This window comes from Ictidomys tridecemlineatus, chromosome 11, assembly GCF_052094955.1.
Source record: "Ictidomys tridecemlineatus isolate mIctTri1 chromosome 11, mIctTri1.hap1, whole genome shotgun sequence".
Taxonomy (NCBI): Eukaryota; Metazoa; Chordata; class Mammalia; order Rodentia; family Sciuridae; genus Ictidomys; species Ictidomys tridecemlineatus.
In genome coordinates this window covers 13341756-13362523 of record NC_135487.1, presented here as the reverse complement: position 1 = coordinate 13362523, position 20768 = coordinate 13341756, and the positions used below count along the sequence as shown (strand labels likewise).

Sequence of the window (20768 nt, the reverse complement as noted above, 5' to 3'; positions counted from 1 at the left end):
ATTTTCTTGTAAATGAAATCGGTTCGTTTGAGACAAGCTTTGAACACTATTTTATGGTCTCTCTCTCTTTTTCTGGAAAAATCTATGAGCCAGAATTTTGGAGCTGGGGGGTGGGGTTGTGGCAGGTTTCTTTGTCAGGGACACTTCTACTCTAGGAGTTGGGTACTTGGTGGAGTAGGCTTGCCTTTCCTGGTGTGAGGCCTCTGTTTTACGAATAAGCCAAGGTGAGGGCAACTGGGAACCCTGTGTATCTTATTGTGCATGTTCAAATTAGAGCTTGTGTTTTACTGGTGTAGGTTGGGCAGAACAAAGGAGACCCCCTTCTCAGCTGCATCCCTAGAACTCAGCCTCTGTAATGGTAAATACCCTGTGTTGTTGGGTATGCCACTCCAGAGTGGTGTTTCCATAAAGCTCAGATGGGATGGGAAAGGGAGGACGTGGATCATGGCTTGAATGTCACACACTATTTTTCTTTTTTCTTTCTTTTTTTTTTTTCACAAAGCAATCTTTATTTAGCAGATTCCAGGGACTATGGAGATCTACTGACCCACACTCCTTCTCAGAATAAGACACATTAGCACTTCTGTGAAGCTGATGGTAACTCAGGGCCCCTTCAAACCTGTTAAATATATGTTCAGTTGGCATAGGGATTCTCTATTTAATAAAATAGATTTTTTAAAATTGGTTGTTCAACACATTACAAAGCTCTTGACATATCATATTTCATACATTAGATTCAAGAGGGTTATGAACTCCCATTTTTACCCCGTATACAGATTGCAGTATCACATCGGTTACACATCCACGTTTTTACATATTGCCATACTAGTGACTGTTGTATTCTGCTACCTTTCCTATCCTCTACTATTCCCCCTCCCCTCCCCTCCCCTCCCATCTTCTCTCTCTACCCCATCTACTGTAATTCATTTCTCTCCCTTGTTTTGTTTTTGTTTTTTTTTCCTTTCCCCTCACATCCTCTTATATGTAATTTTGTATAACAATGAGGGTCTCCTTCCATTTCCATGCAGTTTCCCTTCTCTCGCCCTTTCCCTCCCACTTCTTGTCCCTGTTTAATGTTAATCTTTTTCTCATGCTCTTCCTCTCTGCTCTGTTCTTAGTTGCTCTCCTTATATCAAAGAAGACATTTGGCATTTGTTTTTTAGGGATTGGCTAGCTTCACTTAGCATAATCTGCTCTAATGCCATCCATTTCCCTGCAAATGCCATGATTTTGTAATTTTTTAGTGCTGAGTAATACTCCATTATGTATAAATGCCACATTTTTAAAATCCATTCATCTATTGAAGGGCATCTAGGTTGGTTCCACAGTCTAGCTATTGTGAACTGTGCTGCTATGAACATCGATGTAGCAGGATCCCTGTAGTACGCTCTTTTAAGGTCTTCAGGGAATAGTCCAAGAAGGGCAACAGCTGGGTCAAATGGTGGTTCCATTCCCAGCTTTCCCAGGAATCTCCATACTGCTTTCCAAATTGGCTGCACCAATTTGCAGTCCCACCAGCAATGTACAAGTGTACCCTTTTCCCCACATCCTCGCCAGCACTTGTTGTTGTTTGACTTCATAATGGCTGCCAATCTTACTGGAGCACACACTATTTTTCTGATGGAGTTTTGGTAGGTTTTCCCAAATAAACAAGACTTCATTTGCTGTAAACTCCCAGAACCATTTCTGGAGACTTTAAATGGTTGCATTATAATAATTTTCACCAGGGAGCAAGTCTGTAGAGCTCATAGTGCATATCAGAAGGAGATTCTTGCTTATTTGATTTTATACCAAGAAAGATGACATATAGCTTTCTTTGCTATCCTCCCCATTCTCATCTTGCTCTTCCCAGTCCCCTTTCCTCCCATTTTAATACTATTATTTTTTTTCCTTTCTTAGTGCAATTTCTTGTTTTCCCTGGAGTTACTAGTTGACTTTTTAAAAAAAGTATATTTGTTGGCTTCTTGGCCAGTAGTATGAATCTCCTTTCAGGTGCATTAGGTTCTGTCAATTTCATCTTTCATTAGTCTTCTAGAGACTTCTGATTTGCTTGAGTTTGGACTGGTTACTCCCTACCTGGCATGTAGTTATCTTTTTTATTTTTTTAGTTGTAGTTGGACACAATACCTTTATTTGATGTATTTATTTTTATGTGGTGCTGAGGATCAAATAGAGTGCCTCACATGTGGTAAGCAAGGGCTCTACCACTGAGCCACAACCCCAGCCCCATGTAGGTATCTCACTGTCAACCCAGAGCATTCGTCTGTCTGTCTGTCTGTCTGTCTCTCTCTCTTTGGATCTTCAGTTTCCAGTAACCCCAGTATTCCTCTTTCTTTGCTTTGGTGGAGCACACTCTCCAATGCTTCCCAAGAAAAGATGCATGGAGTGTTGTTTTTTGAGACGGCATATCTGAAAACACTCTTATTCCATCTCCCTACTAGGTTGCCTGTTAGGCTAAATGTGTGGGATTCCGAGTTGGCAATTATTTTCCTTCAGAAGACTGGAAGGCTTTGCTCTACTACCTTCTGGATTTCAGTGTTTCTGTGAGGAGAAGGAAGCTGTTCTTGTTCCTAATCTTTTCAACCTGGAAGCTTAGAAGCTCTTAGTTTCCAGAGAGTGATAACATTTCTCAATGATGTGTCTTGGTTGGGTCTATTTTCATTTATTGTACTGGGCCCATGGTGAGTCCTGAAATCTGGAAAGCTGTTCTTTGGGTCTGTGAAATTGGTTTTCTTTTTTCTTTTTATGGTGCTGGTGATTGAACTCAGGACTTGCACAGACTAGGCCAGTATTCCGCCACTGAGCCACACCCCTCAGTACCCGGTGTGGAATGTTCTTGAATTATCACGTTGATGATTTCTTCCCCTACATTTTTTTTCCTGCCCTTTCTAGAACTCTTATTTGAAGATGAAAATTCCTGAATCAGTCCTCTCATTAAAACATTTTTCTCTCCTATTTTCCCCGTCTGATTTTCTAGAAGAGTTTGACCTTATCTTCCAACATTTCCTTTTTAATTTCTGCCGAATTATTGTTAATTTTTAAAAGCTCTTCTATTTTGTTCCATCCTTTTTATTAGAATCCTGTTTTGATCTCACCTGTGCATCTTGTTATCTTGTCTCTTGCTCCTTGCGATTCTGCTATCTTCAAGCTGCGTTTTCTGTTTGGTTTGTTCTTTACCCTTCAGATCAGAGGCTTTCTTCTGATGTCTAGTAAACCTCAGTTATCTTGAGCATATTTAAAAATAGGAATGCAGGGGCTGATGGGAAGTTGTGGGGTGGCCCTTTCAGGCTGTGGGCTTCCTTGGAGAGTGGTGCAGCTGGACTCTTTGGTTAGAGAGCCTCTAGTGCTGGGACCTCTAGTTTCTTTAGGTGTTTTCTTTTTCTTTCTTTTTAAAAAAAATATTTATTTTTTTTTAGCTATAGTTGGACACAATACCTTTATTTTATTTATTTATATGTGGTGCTGAGGATCGAACCCAGGGCCCTGCACATCTAGACGAGTGCTCTACCACTGAGCCGCACCCCAGCCCTCTTTAGGTGTTTTCTCCTTGGTCCATCGTTTTCCCCAGAGCAGACCCTTCCAATGGTATGTTTGCCTGGAGGGCAGACACCTGGCTGCCATTGTCCCAAGAATGGAGGTGATGGGGGGAGGTGACTTGGGTCTTGCTTCCATCCATGACTCTCCCTCTTGTCAGCTGAGTGCCACCCTCTGTCCTGTGCCTTGTGTCCTCATTTCATAGGGTCTCTGGCTTCTTAATCGGCCTCTGTATTTGACCTATCCTGTCCCCCATCCTTCATTTCTAGAAGTAACTGGTGCTGCCCAGGCCTGAGCTTTGGGGGATTATTTTTTTTCCTGGTTCATTTCATTCAAATGCCCATTTATTCTTCCAGTTCTCAGATGCTGTGGCTGTTGTTATGTCCTTGCTGTTATGTTCTTGCCGGTTCTCCCATGCTGTGGGCCCATACTTTCACACTCTGAAAGAAATCCCTTTGTTGTCTTAGCAGCCCAGGGCTGACTCTGGCACCCGGATGGACGTCCATGTTCAGTCCACCCTCTTTTTTGTGGATAGCTCTTCTCATAGCCTTCTCCATCCCAGCGTGGAATTCTACTGCTTCCAGTTGCCTGGGTCAAAACTCTGGAGCCATCCTTGACTGCCCTCTTCCTCCTACACCCCACATTCCACCTCAGAAAATGCAGTGAGCGCTACCTCAAAATATATCCTGAACTCGCCCCCCGCCACTCCCACCAGGCCAGATGCTATTGTCCCTCACGTGGAGCTGTGGAGCTGCGCTGGCCTCCCCCAGTCTTTCTCTTCTTAGCACAGCAGGCTGCTGTCGTCCTGCCACCTCACTCTGCCTCCTGAAGCTCCGTAAGCTCCATACACCTCCCCGCCACGTTGGCCCCTTGGCCACCTCTCAACACAAAACTGGGTGCCCCCTGCTCTTCCCTTTGCCTGGATCTCTTCCTCCAGGTATCTGCAGGACCCCCTCCTTCACCTCCTGCAGGTCACCAGGGAGGTGCTCTTGACCTTTCTATTTAAAAGTAAAACCCTCCTTACTCTGGGCCCTCTCCATCGTCCTGATCCCATTTTCTTTGTCTGTAGCAACTCTGGTGATGGGACGTATTTATAATTCCTTTTTTAGTTATGTATCATTGATCTTCTTCTCTAGAATCCGTAGTCTCGAGGGCAGGGATTTTGGCTTGTGTGCTCTCTGCTGAATCCCCAGCAGGTAGAATAGTGCCTGACACACAGTAGGTGCTCCACCGACATGCGTGGCCTTTGTGTGTGAATGCACGCTTGCTTGGGCCCAGCCCAGGTGCCGGGCCTGACCTTGCTCCAGCCAGGAGCTGCTTACCCACCTGTACGTTATTATTGTTGTTGTTTAGAATATTCATATTGCGTGGCTACGAAGTGGCAGGGAGGGGCTTTGTCCTCAGCCTGCCCGACTCCAAAACTCTGGCTCCTGAGCGTGATGTGGAAAGCAGGACCCCTTGCAAGGCCCGACCCATGAAGGAGGCCAAGACCCGTGGCCTGGACTTGCTGTGACAAGTTCGAAGGGAGGCTGCCTCAGGCTGCCTTTGCTCAAGTTTCAGCCTCCTGGAAAGACAGTCCCTAGAGCGAGTCCCACAAGGCCTAGCTCCAATGGTGCCACCTCCAGGAAGCCCCCGAGGACCACCCGGGGCAGAGTTAGCTGCTGCCCACTCATCCTTGAAGAGCCGGGGCCTCCTTCGGTCAGGGTGGGCCTCACTTGTCTTATAAACAGCTGCCACTCTCAGGCCACCCTCACTGCGAGCTGAACAGGGAGGGGTGTCGTGCAGTTCAGTGTTCCAACAGCCAGGGCAGGGCTGCCGCCTGGAGACACTAGGAGCCAGCAGGGCAGGCGGGCGGTGGCTGCCGTGGAGGCCTGGATTGGGAATCGGGCCCTGCCACTCCCCTGCTGTTGACCTGGGCCAGCTCCCAGGACTCTGGGTTTCCATTCCCAAGTCTAAGGAATGGGGAGAAAAGCGCTCCCCTCTCCTGAGGACGTGGAGTAGGAAGTCACTTTGCTCAGAGCCTGCCGCAGACTAGGCGTGCTGGACCAACGGCTGTTCCCGAGCCAGGCCCCCCGGCCCTGCCCACTGGCTCTGCAGCCCCCAGTAGCAGGTGCCTGCTCTTGACGTCCTCCTGCTGCCCTGGTCTACCCACTCGGTCCTCTACACCAGTGTTGGCCTCCACGCAGCCTGGTCCTGACGCATCGTGCCCTTGCCTACTGGACAGACTGGAGACAGTCATCACTGGGACAGAGCAGGCCTCTCTGGTGCAGCTACAGGGCGTGGGCATCTGATGGGAATTGGAGCCCAGGATGTCCCCGGGACCTGGGTGGCTGCTGGAGGCCAAGGCCAGCAGGGGCTACGAGCCAGTGGCATGAAGGGGAGGAGGGGGCTGTCTTAAGGTTTGGGCAAGTGTGTCTTTTGTTGTCTTTAAAAAGTCAAGAAGAGTTTTCCCCTATTTCGGAGGCCGCCTTCTTTGGCAGCTTGTCAACTCCAACTAAAATTGGGATCCTTTTATGCCTTTGAGGAAGTGGCCCTGTGTTTTCTTACTTGAGGCCTTGAGACTTGGGGCTGGGGACCTGGAGTGGATACTTTGACCTGATAGCACTCATCACCTATATTGTAATTAATTGCTAAATGCCTTCTTCCCTCCAAAGGAATGTCAGAGTCAGATCTATTCAACTTTGTATCATTTTTGTGTCCAATACAGTGCTTGCCACATAAGTATAATAGTTATCTTTCAATGAACACTTGAACCAACCCTGAGGTAGGTTCCATTATTATCCCTATTTTTGGATGAGGAAACAGGTTCAGAGAGGTTAAGGCATCCAGTCTTGGTCACACACCTGGGGTGGCACTGCTGAGATCTGGGCCCTCCTGTGTTCTGAGCAATGTGTCATACTCCTTTTGCCATAAATAAGTTTGCTGAATGACTAATAGTGATAACCAGCAGTGGTGGGTGGCTGTGTCAACAGTGAAGGATTTCAACAATTTGCTCCTGCCAGCTGCAGCCCTTGTCAGGGGCAGGAAGGAGAAGCGTGACCTGGGCCAACCTGTCCGGTGGATGGGAGCAGGCTTAGAGGTCTACAGAGACTCAGACGTTCTGGTGGGGCCTTGATAGCTGTGAGTCTTCTGTCGCCTTCCTTTTGGATGGTTCATGGCTGTGTAGACTCTGATCTCAAGGCAATGGGTTCTCCTTCCACCTTCCCGTGGTGGAAGAGCCACCTTCTCAGGGGTGCTTGGCCTTGAGTGTTGGGAACTGTCCCCTCACCTGGCCCTACTTCCTGCTTCCTCTCTTGGACCCTGCTTCTCTTGGGATCCTGCAGGTTGAATGGAGTCGGCGACCACCCTCTATTTATTAATATAAAGATGCCACGCGGGCCCTTGGGGAGTGTTGCACAAGCTAATATTCCCTCCTCACCTAGCCCTGGCTACTGTCCTCTGTTCCTATTGTTCTCTGCCCTGGGCCACCTCAGCACGTTGCTCAAACTAAGAGACCAGCACTGGTGCATCCCCGTGGTCTGCACTTCAGACTTTATTTCCATGAAGGTCTTTTTCCATCCTAGATCCAATCCAGGATCCCACCCTGAATTTAGTTGTCATGTCTCCTTAGTGTCCCTTGGTCTGTCTGTGACTGATTCTCAGTCCTTGGTTTTCATTTCCTTGATGGGTTTTGTTGTTGCAGTTCTGGGGATTGACTCCAGGGGGAGCTCTACCATGGAGACACACCCCCTGCCCTTTATTTGTGAGACAGGGTCGCACTAAGTAGCTCAGATGGTCCTTCCACTTGAGATCATCCTGTCTCTGTCCCCTGAGTTGCTGGAATTATGGATATGTGCTACCGCATCTGGAAACTGAGGCATAAAAAATTAAAGAAATGTGTCCACAGCTGGCAGGTCTTGGTCATAGCAACTTGGCTCTGGGACTGTGTTCTACCACTGCACTGGACATCTGTCTGTCCTGGTCTGAGCACCCTCCCTGGAGCCCTGGGTTCTGCCACGGCCTCCTTTTGTTTCCTCTCTGGCCTCATCTCCTACCCTGCCTCCCTGTCATGCTACTCCATGAAGGTGCCTCCGATTGCAGGGCCTTTGCACCTGACCCTGACCCCCGCAGTGCTCTGTGTCACCCAGGTGATTGGTCTGGCTTGTCTCCCCTCCTTTGGGCCTGTGCTGAAATGTCATCTCCTCAGTGAAGCCTTCCATGATTATTTTCCTGAAAACTTCAACCCCTGTTCCCTTCCACTTTCCTTTTTCCATAACTCTTACAGCGTTTGGCATCTCTTTGTTTTTTCTTATTTCTTGGTTAATTGTCGTCTCTCCCGACTAGAACGTAAAATCCACGAAGACAGAGATGGGTCTGTCCCATTCATGGCTGTGTCCCCAGTGCCTGGAACAGTTCCTGGCCCGGAGTCGGTGCTTTGTAAACATCTTGTGCCTGACTGCCCCTTGGGTGCTTGCTTCCAGGTCCATCGGTCAGCATGTCCTTGCTGAGAAGGACTGAAGGTCAAATCCCATGCGCACCCTCAGAGACCTCCTCCCGGCTGACATGGAGTGACTGACCCGTTGGCTGGATCACTGGGCAGATCCCAGATCTATTAACCACCCAATCTCTTGGACACAGCTCCTCCAGGAAAGAAGGAGGGTCTTCTTTGTTTAGTACATTGCCTTGCACACAGTAGGTGCCCCATAGATTGTTTATTGAATGAAACATCAAGAAGAGCCAGCAGTGAGTGACATGATGTCCTCCAAAGCAATCGGAAAACGATGTCATTTCCTTGTGGTGCTTGTCGGTCCCCAGCCATTCTTTCTCCAAGTGGCACAGACAGGCGTGGGGAACCTTGGCCTTGGGAGCATCCATTTAACCCCCCTCCGACTGCATGCCTGCCATCCCCGCCCCCACCGCAGTGAGGAAGAGCCATCTGTTTACATGCAGCGTCTCAGTGGCCCGACTGATCTGAAAGGAATGCACAGAGAGCGCAGGTGCCGCTCTCAGGGGAAGAAGGGAAAATATTATGCAATTTAAAGTAATTACACACAAATAGTTTGCTCTGATCAGAGGCTCTGGGGAAACTTCAGTGAGCCGGGTGGTGGGTGGGGAGTGCAAAAACATTCTCTCCCACCAGCAGAGCCACGTGGGAAACTGGGACTCCAGGCGCCTCTAAAAACAATATTTGTTTGGTGCCCACTAAGCCCCAGGAGCTTGGCAGCAAACATCTCGTCTTATGCTTCCCGCGGTCATTTCCTCTCTTGGAGCAGCAGAGATGGAGGGACCCGGAGGTGAAGTAACTGACCTGAGTTTGCAGAACTGGCCCACGGGGAGCTGGGCCCTGAGCCCTCCCGCTGCCTTCTCCTGGCCTGTTCCGGCTCTCTCTTTGGCAGCCTCAGCCTGAGCTGCCCTCCCTCAGCTTGGAGACTGCTCTGTGACATGGAAGAGGCCGTCCAGCTCTGATCTGTGATGGCAGAATGGGTGACGTGCCCTCCCGGGACCTCTGGTGTGCCCAGCCTCCCCCGACATCCCTCCCACCAGGTCCTTGATTGTGGGGCCGAGGACCTCAGGATGGCTGCCCAGGAGACCTGGGCCATCGTGTGAGCTGTGACCTCCTGCAGGCAGAGGCCCGGGACCGGGAGGGCGGGTGGGTCAGAAGCTGGGGAGAGACACCTTCCTGATTTGTGTAAGTCAGCCGTGGCTCTGGAAATGAAGTGCCTTTTAATTTCATCGTCTGATTTTCCTTTTTCCTTCTGTGATGCGGTCTGGTGCCAGGAGGCCCTTGGCCACAGGCTGAGTGTTCGACAAATCCAATAAAGCCTTTTATTTGTCTGGCCGCTTGCTTCCAGGAGCTGGGCCGGCCTGGGAGACATTGTCTCATTCAAGCCTCCCACCCGCATGCCGGGAAAGCGGGGCTGGGGTCACGGGCAGGCACTCTGGTGGCAGGGAACAGCAAGGGCCAGGGAGGCCTGCACTGGGTGATCTGCTCACGGGGTGACACCTTGGTGCCTGGGGCAGCATCCCAACACCTGGTCCCTGGTCCCAGCTCTACCACCTGCTCTCAGTGGGACCAGGGGTGATCCTGGATGGGCTGGATCAGCTTTTCTTCTGTAAAGTGACAAGATTAGACTATGTCAATGGACTATCTATCTACCTATCATCTATCTATCTATCTATCTATCTATCTATCTATCTATCTATCTATCTATCTATCTATCTATTATCTATCTGTCATCTATCTCAGCAAAATCCATTTCCCCCAATGGAATTGGCTATAGTTGTCTCACTTTGGATGACAGAACTGTGACATTATTCTGTTGTTCTCTCTCTCTCTCTCTCTCTCTCTCTCTCTCTCTCTCTCTCTTTTAAAGACCAAGTCTTGCTATAGATCCTCCTGCCCCAGCCTCCCAAGCATCTGGGACTGCTGGGCGCCACCAGCCAGCTCTTCTCTGTTTTTAAGATGGCGGATTTGTTTCAGCCCTTACCTCTTCCTCTGCACCAATGGCCTTTTCTTAGAATGATCTGTGCCTGTCTGGCTCTTGTCAGCTCTGATGTCACTTTCAGAGCCCCTGCCGCCAGCCTGCCGATGGCACCCTGCATCCGAGGCACCCGCGCCCATCCTCACCCCGCTGTGCCCTCAGCACTGGGCACTCTTGGAGGGTTCCTTGCGTCTGGTTTTGCTGACAGGATTTTGTCTGCTTTCCTGGTTGCGTGAGTTTCATGGGGGTAGAGTTTCCGCCCCTGTTCACTGCTCCATCCACGGCAGGCAGCTAAGGTCTGACGAGGGGCGATTGAGACGAGATCAGTCAGTGGGTGGAAGAGGTCCAGGGGCTTCAAGAGTCAGAGCAGACACAGGAGGCTGGGCACCAGCGGCTGGCCTCACCCCTGCAGCCTCCCTCTTCGTACAGTCTTTGAGACTCTTCCCCACTCTCCAGTTAGGGTGCCCCAAGGTCCACTCTGAAAACCACTTGGACTTGATTACCTGTTGGGCTCCTTGCCGCCCTGACAGTCTGCAGCTAACTCTGACAACCGTGGTCTAACCAAGAAGGGCAAGGTCTGTGGTGGTGGCTCCTAAACTGTCATGGAGATCTAGAGGTGGCGCATAGAGCCTTTGAGGAGGAAGAAGAGAGAGAAGCAAAGGGTTTAGGGCTTTTTCAGACACCCAACCAGGCTGACGAAGGGATGGAGTGGGCAGTGTTGGACAGGGCCAGATGCCAGGGGCCTCGGGTGATAAGGGGAGGTGTTTGTGCCTGTTTTGCAACATGTGGTGGGCACCGAAGGTTTGTGCAGGGTGGCAGAGTCATTGGGGCCATGGTGTAGGGAAGGCAGGACTGGAGGCAGGGAGACCAGGGCGGAGACGGGGAAATGAGGAGGCTTGGACCAAGATGGTGCAGGATGGGATCCAGGAGAGAATGGAGCCGATCTCTCAGAGAATTAGTGTGGTGGGAAGGAAGAGGGCAGGTTCTGGGGAGGGCTGGGTTTTCCTACCCAGCCTAGGGGAAGAGGCCTTTGTTCAGGGATTGCTCCAGATGACTGTGTTGGCAGGGGTGGTGGGGGAGGGCCGAGAGGGCAAGGCCTCACAACTCAGCACCCCCTTCAAGTGGCCAGGGCAACATGGGGGACAGCCCTCCAATGTCCACCTCCTCTGTGGGTCCCAGGATGAATGGTGCTCATGGTCACCCAGGGGATGAGCAAGGCCCAGCATAGAGTGCCCTGGGTGTGCTGGGCTGGGGCAGCCACTCGGACCGTGGCCTGGAGCACATGTGTGATGGTCTGAGTTTTGCTAGGCTGTCAGGGCCAGGTCTTCTCTTGCTTACCTCTGACCCTCTTCTTCAGCACAAGCCCTGAGTCCTCCATGATCCTTGTGGCTCAGAAAATCTATTCCCAGGAAGATTAAATTCAAGAGGAAGAAGAGCCGACAGGCACGTTCCAGCTGCCCAGGGACATGGTTAGGGCTTGGAAGCGCATACCTGGAAAGTATACAGAGATTGCCAGCAATGGAGGGTATTCTTTGGACATCGGGGATGTGTTCTGGACCTGGAATTAAATATTCTGGACTCAAGGACAGATTTTGGAATTCTAGGCTTGTTCCAGGACTCTGGGCTCTGTTTCAAAATTCTCAGGAATGTTTGAGAAACCTTAGGTGTATTCTGGCACCTGGGACAGATGTCAGAATTTGGGGGGCCTGCCTGGGCTGTCTCCCCATCATTACCTCCTTGGGCTTATCTCATTGGCTATGATCTGCCAGTGCACATGGACACAGGAAGGCAGTTGTTATAGCAACAGTAACCAGGAGGTGTATCAGCTCCCCAAATTTACTCTGAGCCTGTGACATTTCAGCTGGTGAAGAATCACAGTTAGCTCCTGAAAGTCTGATGAACAGGGATTCCTGCCAGCCCTGTTTTTGTGTCTCCCTTCCCCCCAACCTTAAATAACCTCCCTTCAGGCCCATAGATCTAGCTGTCTAATTCTCCCCTGGGCAAATGAATATTCAAAAGGAGCCAGAAAGCATATTCAAATCTTATGAACTTCCTCCTGCCTTGGTCCATTTAAATGCAACTGCAGCTTCTGTTTTGCCCCATTTATCTGCCAGCAAAGTGAAGGGTAATTCCAGGAGGTGAGAATAAGTGCTTTTCCCAAGTTGCTTTAACTCCTTAAGTGGGATAAGGAGGGGTGAGGCTGGGCTCTTCTCTTCTATAAATTGGGCCCCTCAGACAAGTCTCAGAGAGCCTTAAAATGTTGGAGTGCATCCCCAGAAACTCTGGTCCAAGGAGGGGAAGTGAGTCCAGGTAAATGGCAGAGCCAGGCTCAGCCCAGGTCTTGCAAATCCCAGGCCTGGGATCTCCTCCCGTGCCTGCCTTCTTAACCAGTAAGGCACAGTCCCAGCTGTTTGTCAGAGTAGGCTCTCTTGCCTGAGCCTCTGCTTCCATCTACAAAATCACAGACTGTCACCTGTGAAGAAACCTCGAGATCTCCTGGGCTTTACAGGTAGGGAAACTGAGACCCAGAGACATTTTTTCAATGATTCATTAGTGGCAGAGTTCCCGGCCCACAGGCCTTGCTATCACACTCACCTCTCCCCCCACTCTTGTACCAGCCATCTCCTTACCATCCATCTATCCATCCATCCATCCATCATCCATCTATTCATCATCCATCTATCATACATCCATCATCAGGCGCGTTCAAGGTGGTATGGCCGTAGACATACATCCATCATCAATCAATCCATCCATCTTTCATCCATCCATCCATCTATCTACCCATCCATCCATCCATCCATCCATCCATCCAGAAAGATATCGAGCACCTGCTGAATGTCTTGATGACAGGAAACACAGTCATCTCACCTTGGATCCCTGTATCCAGGCCATCTGGTCTACCACTCCTCATTCACCTTCCCTTCTACAAAACCAGTATTTTCCCACTCAGGCCTCCTTGTGCCTATCCTCCCACTCCTACCCTCAATGTACTGAGCTCTTTCCAGTCTCTACTCTTATGTTCATGGTGTCCCCCCTGCCCAGAATGCCCCACCCCCACAACTTATCACCCTACTCAGATGTCAAGGCCTGCAGAAAAAGACCCCCACCTCCACACAGTGTGTCCGTGCCACTCAGGCCACCTGAGTCCTCCTTTCTCCTATGACTTTTGACTAAAATGGCACAAATAAGTTCATTTCCAGTGGTTCACTTCTGTGCCAGTGTTCTATTTGAACCTCTGATTTTTTTAGTGTGTGGCTGTTGATATATCATGTAGGTGTTTTCTTCAACCACCGTAGGGTTAATAAGAGCTTAATAGAGAAAAACACACCCGTAGCACGTATATTCCATATACAGGTAGCACGTATATTCCATAGAGCTTATTCCATAGATAAGAGGAACGGCACTCAGCGAGTAAGTAGTTCTGAAGTCCAGCTTATGAAGTGTCTTCAGCAAAGAGCAGTAAGCTTTTAGAGAAGCGACAAGACAAAGGAAAAGGGCTAGCTGGACCCTGTGGTGCCGCCTGTGATCCCAGAGGCTCTGGAGGCTGAGACAGGAGGATCACAAGTTCAAAGCCAGCCTCAGCAAAAGCGAGGTGCTAAGCCACGCAGTGAGACCCTGCCTCTAAGTAAAAATACAAAGTAGGGCTGAGGGTGCACCGGCTCAGTGGTCAAGAGCCCCTGAGTTCAATTCCCGGTACCAAAAAAAGGAAAAGAGCTTCGAGTCTGAAGCAGGCGGCCATAGGGGGAAAGCCAACACATCACAGAGGAAGGCTAAATCAAAAAATCTTGTTCACGTAGCTTCCTCTGGTGTCACCATCTCCAGGTGACAAGGGTCTAAAGTTGTCTCCAGTGGCTACCCTTGGTCCTCTGTGGTGGGAGTGAGTGGGGAGTGGGCTTCTTCATTTCAGGACTGGAGCCCCCTGGCTCCCTGGGCTTGTGGTCTTGAATAGTTGCAAATGGCTTAGGGCACAGCCACCTTCCTCTCCAGTTCCTCACCCGGCCTTGCTCCAGGCGATGGCTCAAACCTTCCTTCTGGTCTCCTCCTGGGGAAATAGGCAAGGTGGTGGTGGGGACAGGCTGGGTTGGTTCCCCCCCCCCCCCCCCAGGAAGACTCATTCCCTCCACGGTGGGGCCGGCTGAGGCTGTGAGTGTCCCTAAGGGGACTTTCTTCCTAAGGGACAACCTCTTTTCTGGGAAAACAGGAAAGCCCTTGGCTGGCCCAAAGCCCCTCTGAGGGCCTCTGACTTTAATCTTGACCATGTTCTTCTTTCCTGACGGTGAAGGTAGCTCCCTGGGGGCCTGTGGTAGGAGCTTGAAGCCTTAAACACTATTTTCCCCAGTTGATTGGTCTTCCTTTCCCAGAATTAAGATCTCTTTACATCACAAGGAGAAAAACTCAGCTCTGATCTTTCCTTATCTCAATAGGAGTGAGAACACACACTAATATTGAGGTTAAAAAAAAAAGTGTAGCCTGTGTCAGCCTCAAACCCCACATCCTGGCATTCCCACCACCGCATACAGGCCCAAGTGGGCACATGTAGGTCACAGGCATGTGGGTGTGGGCTCATGGGGCTTGTTTACCAGACCGTGGCATTACTGGGAGATGAAGGAAATTTTGGGTGGGGCCTAATGCTAGGCAGTTAGGTTATTGGGGGCGTGGCCTTCAAGGGGAAATTGGGACTGCTGTCCTTCTTCTTTCTCCTTTTTCCTTCCCAGCTGCCAGGAGGTGAGTAAGTCTTCCTACCATGAGCTCCTGTCATGATGCACTAGGTTTCCCCAGGCCCAAAGCAACAGGACCAAGCAATCTCCGAGATTATTAACCAATATAAACCTTTACCTTTACTAAGTTGATTACCTCAGGTACTTTGTCATAGTGACAAAAGATGGTCCACCCCACATAGCTGGTCCAAGTTTCCACAGATGGGAAGAATGAAAGCTGGGGTTTGAACTCAGGTGGTGGGTACCCCAATTCACACTTGTAACCCGCAGGCTAACTTGGAAATGGAAGCCTTTTAGTATACATATGGTGAGGATTAGTCCGGTCCCTGGCTGGGTCTTTCCTGCTCACAGATGTGGAAGCAGCTGGCCCTTCTACCCACAGTTGTGAAGATAGGCAGGTGGTCAGGTGGGTGCACACCTGTACAAAGCTGTCCCTGTGGGAGCCACCAGAGCATTTCAGCTGTCCCAGGAGACCAGTGCCCTGCAGCTGCTGCACCTGCCTCTCTAGTGCCAGCGCCTCCGCTTATGTTTGCGTTTCTCAAGTCACTGTCCCCAGGCCCACGGAGCCCCCCAGCAGGGAAATGGGCTCCTAGAGCTCCTATTCCATCTGTTCCCGTTCCAACCTCATCTTCTCTTATTGAGATCACTTCTGGGACAAACATCTCCCCTGGGAAACCGTCCTGGACCAGCCTGAGGGTGTCAGGGCCCCTTGGCTGGGTATCCACATTATGGCTTCGGATCTCCCGGTTTCCCTGGCTCTGCTGCTTCTCAGTGGGTGACCTTGGGCAGACTCCTTAACATCTGAACTTCATTTCCTCATCTGTAAAATGGGGTCAAGGTTGATACCTATCTCAAGAGTTAATGGGAGGATTCTATGAGCCGGTACATGGGAAGGGCTTAGAACGGAACCTGGCACTTAGCCACTGTCTTTGTCCCTGGCTGGTTGTTTTTGCCTGGTTGGTCGTCAACTTCCCCTTGAAAGGGACCATGATTTATTTCTGACCTGGCTCAGTCCCTGGCACATCATTGGTACTGCTCAACATCGGCGGAGCACCCGACTGAGGGGCCCAGTTCTTCTTGCAGGGAACCTGTTCTTGCAGTGAGTAACATCGACCCCGTCCCTCCGTCCCTCCGTCCCCTCCGTCTCAGGGGTGGTTGAAGCTGCATGCCATACGCCAGGGATGCAAAGTAGGACAGGCCTCCCCAGGGGGGTTGCCGTGGCAACAGGGAAAGTTCTAATCAGCAGAGACACACGGGGACAGTTGGGAGGCATGGCGGCAGGGCCTGCCTGGGGTGGGGAGGCTGGCTGTTGAAATGGCTCTTCGGGCTTCAGTGACTCATTTGTAAGATGGGGGCTGAGCTCCCAGCTCACTGTCGGGGCTGATGTAAAGGAGTCATGGGTGGTGGAGGCTGTTGAGGGCTGCAGGACACTGTGACCAACGGGCTGCTTTATGACTACCTTCGCCACCAGCCCAGAGGCGACACACCTGAGACTGTGCCCGACCAGAGCAGGTGCTGCCGTGTGTCTGCCAAATGTGGAGTCAGCCAAGAAGGAGGTGGGGACATCGTGACATCCACGCGTCCCTAAGCCAACACCCAGGGTTCTAATAGTTCTTAGTTTGGAACTGCACCAGAGACCGCTCCATGCCACCTTGCAGCCCCCACAGTTCCTGAGCACCACCCCCCACCTGGCTGTGAACTCTGGTTGTGGGCAGGGAAGGGAGTTCCAGGTGGCACGTTTGTCCTAGACTGGGGATCCTGGGCTTGGCCACTCACAGAGGCTTGGGGTCAGGCATGTGAGGTGGTTGTGATGGATACAAAGCATGTAGGTTTCTAGGTCCCCCTAGTCCTGCCACATCAGGCCCCCAAGGCATGGCCTGGCATGGGGTGTTAGAGTTCCCAGCATTCTGGAGGTCAGCTAGGAGGGGATTTCTGGCTAGGATGCAGCCTCCTGGAGCTAGAGGGGCTTTAATGAGTCTCCCCAGCCCACCCGGATCTGGCACCTCTTGTACCCTGGGAGACTGAGGTCCAGAGAGGGGACATGGGTGGGCTCAGTTGTAATGCCGGCAATCCTTGCCCTCTGACATGCAATCCTTCCACCTCCTATGGCTTCAGCTTCTCCAAGAGCAATCACAGGGTCCGCCTGGTCTGGCTTCTCGAGAGGGCAAATGTCACAGCTCTCATCTTTGAATCTTGGTCAAGGTGCAACTGCAGAGAAGTAGCCAGGGTACTGCACTAGGCGGCCATCCTGAGTTTGCAGCCTGGCTCTCCCTCTCCCTGTTTCTTGCAGTACCTGTCTTTTCCTCTGCAAAACGGGTACAACAAGACCCATTTTGCAGAGAAATGGGTTGGTGAGGCCATTAAGAGCATGGGGACTTAGTTTATATTCTGGCTTCACTAGTTTGGTAGCTGTGTGACTTCAGGCTCCTGACTTCACCTCTCTGAGCTTTGGCTTCCTAAGCGAAGAAATGGGGAATGAGCTCGGTGTCGTGGAGGTAATGGTGAGGACTAAGTGTGAAGATGCTCACAAAACACATAGCAAGGAACGTAGCTAAAATGAATACCTTTTTGAAGGATGGCAGGGCAGATGTGACTCAGGTGTCACAGTGTTAGGGGAGCAGGTAGGGAGCTGTGCATCTGTATCCAAATGGCAGTCCAGAGCCGGGGTAGCGGAGGGGAGAGGTGTTTTCTGGAAGAGCTAGCAGAGCTGAGAGGCCCCTGGTGTCCATTATCCAGTTCCTGCTGAGTCGGGGGGAGTTGGAGGCTGGGGAAGTGAGGACTGTTGTCTCAGCTGTGCAATACTTTCTCCACTAAAAAGCCATTTCCAACTCGTTATCTGAATGTGTCCTCACCATAACCCTGGTGATTGTTGGCTTCCTGTCTCAGATGGGGAGGTGAGAGCCCAGAGAGGTTAACTGGCTTGGTCAAGGTCACACAGCATAGCTGCAGCTGGAAGGAGGCAACATGGAAGGTGTCTGTGTTTCTGAGAGATGGTGATAAGCCTTGGGGGCAGCCTGCCTGTCCTGTCTTTTGTCTAATTTCACTTCTGTTTGCCGCAGGTCTCAGTCTGTGGGTCCTGAGTTGCTTTTTTGTGGGGTAATGAAGGAAGATCCTGGGTTCAGATCCTGGCTTTGCCCCTTCTGCCTTAAGGAAGTTGCCAAGCCCCTTTGAATTGGGTTCTTCGTCCATCAAATGGGTCCTGCGCCTTTCCCGCAGTAGCCCAGCACGTGGAGGGTTTGCTGTCTGAGGCCAGGCTTTGCTGCCGCACAATGATGTGTGCCCCTGGAGGTCACATCACCCGTCTGGACCTCATTTTTTAAAAAATCTGTCAAATGGGATGTTCTCTACTGAGCCCTTATTAGGGGCCAGGCACCTGTCACTCAGGATTTCGTTTACTGTTCTCAGCAGCCAGTGAGGCTGGTTCTTGGAGGCCCATTCTCCAGATGAGGAAACCGAGCCGTGAACGGAACCGTCTGTGGTTACTTGGCTGGAGGCCAGGATAATCCAACGCAGTCTCAGCCCTGAGCTTCCGAGCCCCGTGACCTCTCTCTGACATGTTCCTTCCTCCAGGTCTCTCTCCAGGGAATCCTTTAGGGTTGTACAAAGTGCCTGGGACTTTGGAGTCTGGGGAGGTCACCTGCCGTCCACTGGCACCTGGAGCCCCGGTGCTGGCAGGGCCCGCTTTCCTACGGCGGTGCCCTGTGTTCTCCCTCCCTGGCTGCCTCTGCTCTGGGGGAAGCAGCCACAGGTTATGTAACGAGGAGCGGGTTATGTAAGGCAGTAGCTGGCCTGGAGGGGCTGGGGAACAGGGCCGCCTTCAGCCCCCAGAAGAAGCCGCAGCAGAGCGGGCCAGGCTCCTGCGCTCACAGCGCTCACTGGGGACGGAGCTGCAGGCGGGGCCAGGGCAGGCGGGAGGGAGGGAGCCCTGGTCAGGAGGCAGGAGTCCTGCTGGGGCCCAGCTCTCTCAGGACTTGACCAAATCCCCTGCCCTCTCTGGGCCTCAGTTTCCCTTTCGGCAAAACCAAGGAAGGGTGGGCTGGGCGTCTCTTAGGGCTCTCCTGGTTCTAGGGGTGCTGCCTGCCTGGCCTCGGGGAGGGAGAGCTGGATTCCTAGGTTCCACTCCACTCTCTGGGCACGTCCTCTCTCCGGGCCCTGATCTGCATCTTTGGGAGTCGGGGCTCCATTGCCAGCAGCCTTGGTGGGCAAGAGAGGGGAGCTGGGCATCCCTGCTTCTCCTCTGTGCTGGGTCCTGTCCTGGCCATGGCCAGCACGTCCTGTAGTAACCCGTAACATGAAGCCAACTTCCCCGGGCCCCCCGCGCTGGGCCCCTTGCCGGCACCCTCTCTCCCATTCTTACACAGCACCGTGAGGTCACCTGCACAGGCACACGGCCAGGGCACGGCCCAGCCAGGCTCTGATTCCAGGCGTGTTGGACCCTGGCACCCGTGACACTGGGATTCTGAACAGAGCTGGCCTGGTTCTCTCTGAAGCCGAGGAGTGGGTACGGCCAGATGGCACCAGCAGCCCTGTTGTCTGGTCTAGGCTCTGAGGAGTGTCTGTCCTCCTCACTAGCCACCCCCGGGCCTCTCTGGACTCGCTGCACCCCCACCATGTTCCCTTTGTGCCACCCACAGTGGCTATGATGGCATCCATGGAGTGGGCACACAGCCCCCAGGCTATGTGGGCAGTTGGCACCGAGGATACTTGGGCACTTGTATTTTTAAACTCCAGCGCTGCCCAGCCTCTGTGGTTGGTGCAGGCAGGGCCACGGGCTACTCAGGACCCCGTTGACCGAGCAGGAGGCTTGGGGACCACTGGGGTCAGGAGGGGCCCCGTATGCCAGCCAGGGAGGTGCCCAGAATTGAGCTGGGATCTGTGTCCCTTGGACACTGGGAGCTCTGGCAGCCTGAGAAGAGCTAGGGGAGCTATGAGGTCATGGTTTGGAAGGAGAAAACCAGGAAGGGCCTGGGAGAGGAGAAGGGAGGCTGAGGGAGGCTGAGGGAGGCTGAGGGAGGCTGAGGAGCCCGAGATATAGGTGGAAGGACCCCCAGGAAGCATGCAGTCCACCCACTCACTTCCAGACGGGAAGCCGAGGTCCCAGAAGGAAAGTATGAGATTCCACTGTAAGTTAGTGGCAGAAGGAGGACTCAGTCCCACAGCTCCTGATGTGCAGGTCAGGGCCATTTGGAATTACTTCCCACTTTGACCCCCAGAAGTTCTCTTCATGGGGGGAGGGCTCCTGGGCAGGGGCTTTATCTGCCCTGTAGGGAGGTTGAGGAGAAAAAGGAGGAGAAAAAGGAGAAGGAGGAGGAGGAAGAGGAGGAGGAGGAGGAAGAGGAGGAGGAGGAAGAGGAGGAGGGGGAGAAGGAGGAGCAAGGGGAGGAGGGGGAGGAGGAAGAGAAAGAGGAGGAGGAGGAAGAGGAGGAGGAGGAAGAGGAGGAGGGGGAGAAGGAGGAGCAAGAGGAGGAGGGGGAGGAGGAGGAAGAAGAGGAGGAGGAGGAAGAGGAGGAGGAGGAAGAGGAAGAAGAGGAAGAAGAGGAGGAGGGAGGAGGAGGAAGAGGAGGAGGAGAAGGAAGAGGAAGAGGAGGAAGAGGAGGAGGAGAAGGAAGAGGAGGAGGAGGAAGAGGAGGAGGAGGAAGAGGAGGAGGAGAAGGAAGAGGAGGGGGAGGAGGAGGAAGAATAGGAGGAGGAGGAGGGGGAAGAGAGGGAGAAGGAGGGGGGAGAGGCTTCTCGCCCACTGTATACCTCCATGCTGAAGTAGGAGCTAGGGAGGATTTCCTACTGGAGGCTCCATGATGGTGGGGGAGAAGCCGGAGTCTGTGGATGTCACTGGGGAGTAGAGAGAATTAAGAAAGCCCACTGGGCCTCCTGGGGCCGCCTTGCTTCCTCCCCTGACACTTGGCAGATCTGCCAATTCCCCTGCGCTGACCCCCGCCCTGGAGGGTCCTTCATACGCTGTGCAGAGCAGGAAAGTGGGGACTGGAGGAACACCAGGGAGGTGGAGGACAGGGCCACAGAAGTCCTGGCTCCACTCCCGGCTGGGATGCTCTGG

At 52.1% G+C, this 20768-nt stretch overlaps 1 long non-coding RNA gene across 7 annotated transcripts in view; it reads left to right on the top strand.

The window, feature by feature from the left end:
• Positions 1-15389: 15389 nt before the first annotated feature.
• Positions 15390-20768, top strand: part of LOC110599226 (uncharacterized) — a 47745-nt gene continuing 42366 nt past the window's right edge. For 6 of the 7 annotated variants that reach the window (XR_013427554.1, XR_013427558.1, XR_013427557.1 and 3 more), the window contains exon 1: positions 15391-15815. This is a non-coding gene — a long non-coding RNA (uncharacterized LOC110599226). Of the gene's footprint in view, positions 15816-20768 lie in introns of all 7 variants that reach the window. The other variant, XR_013427559.1, reaches the window with a different exon arrangement.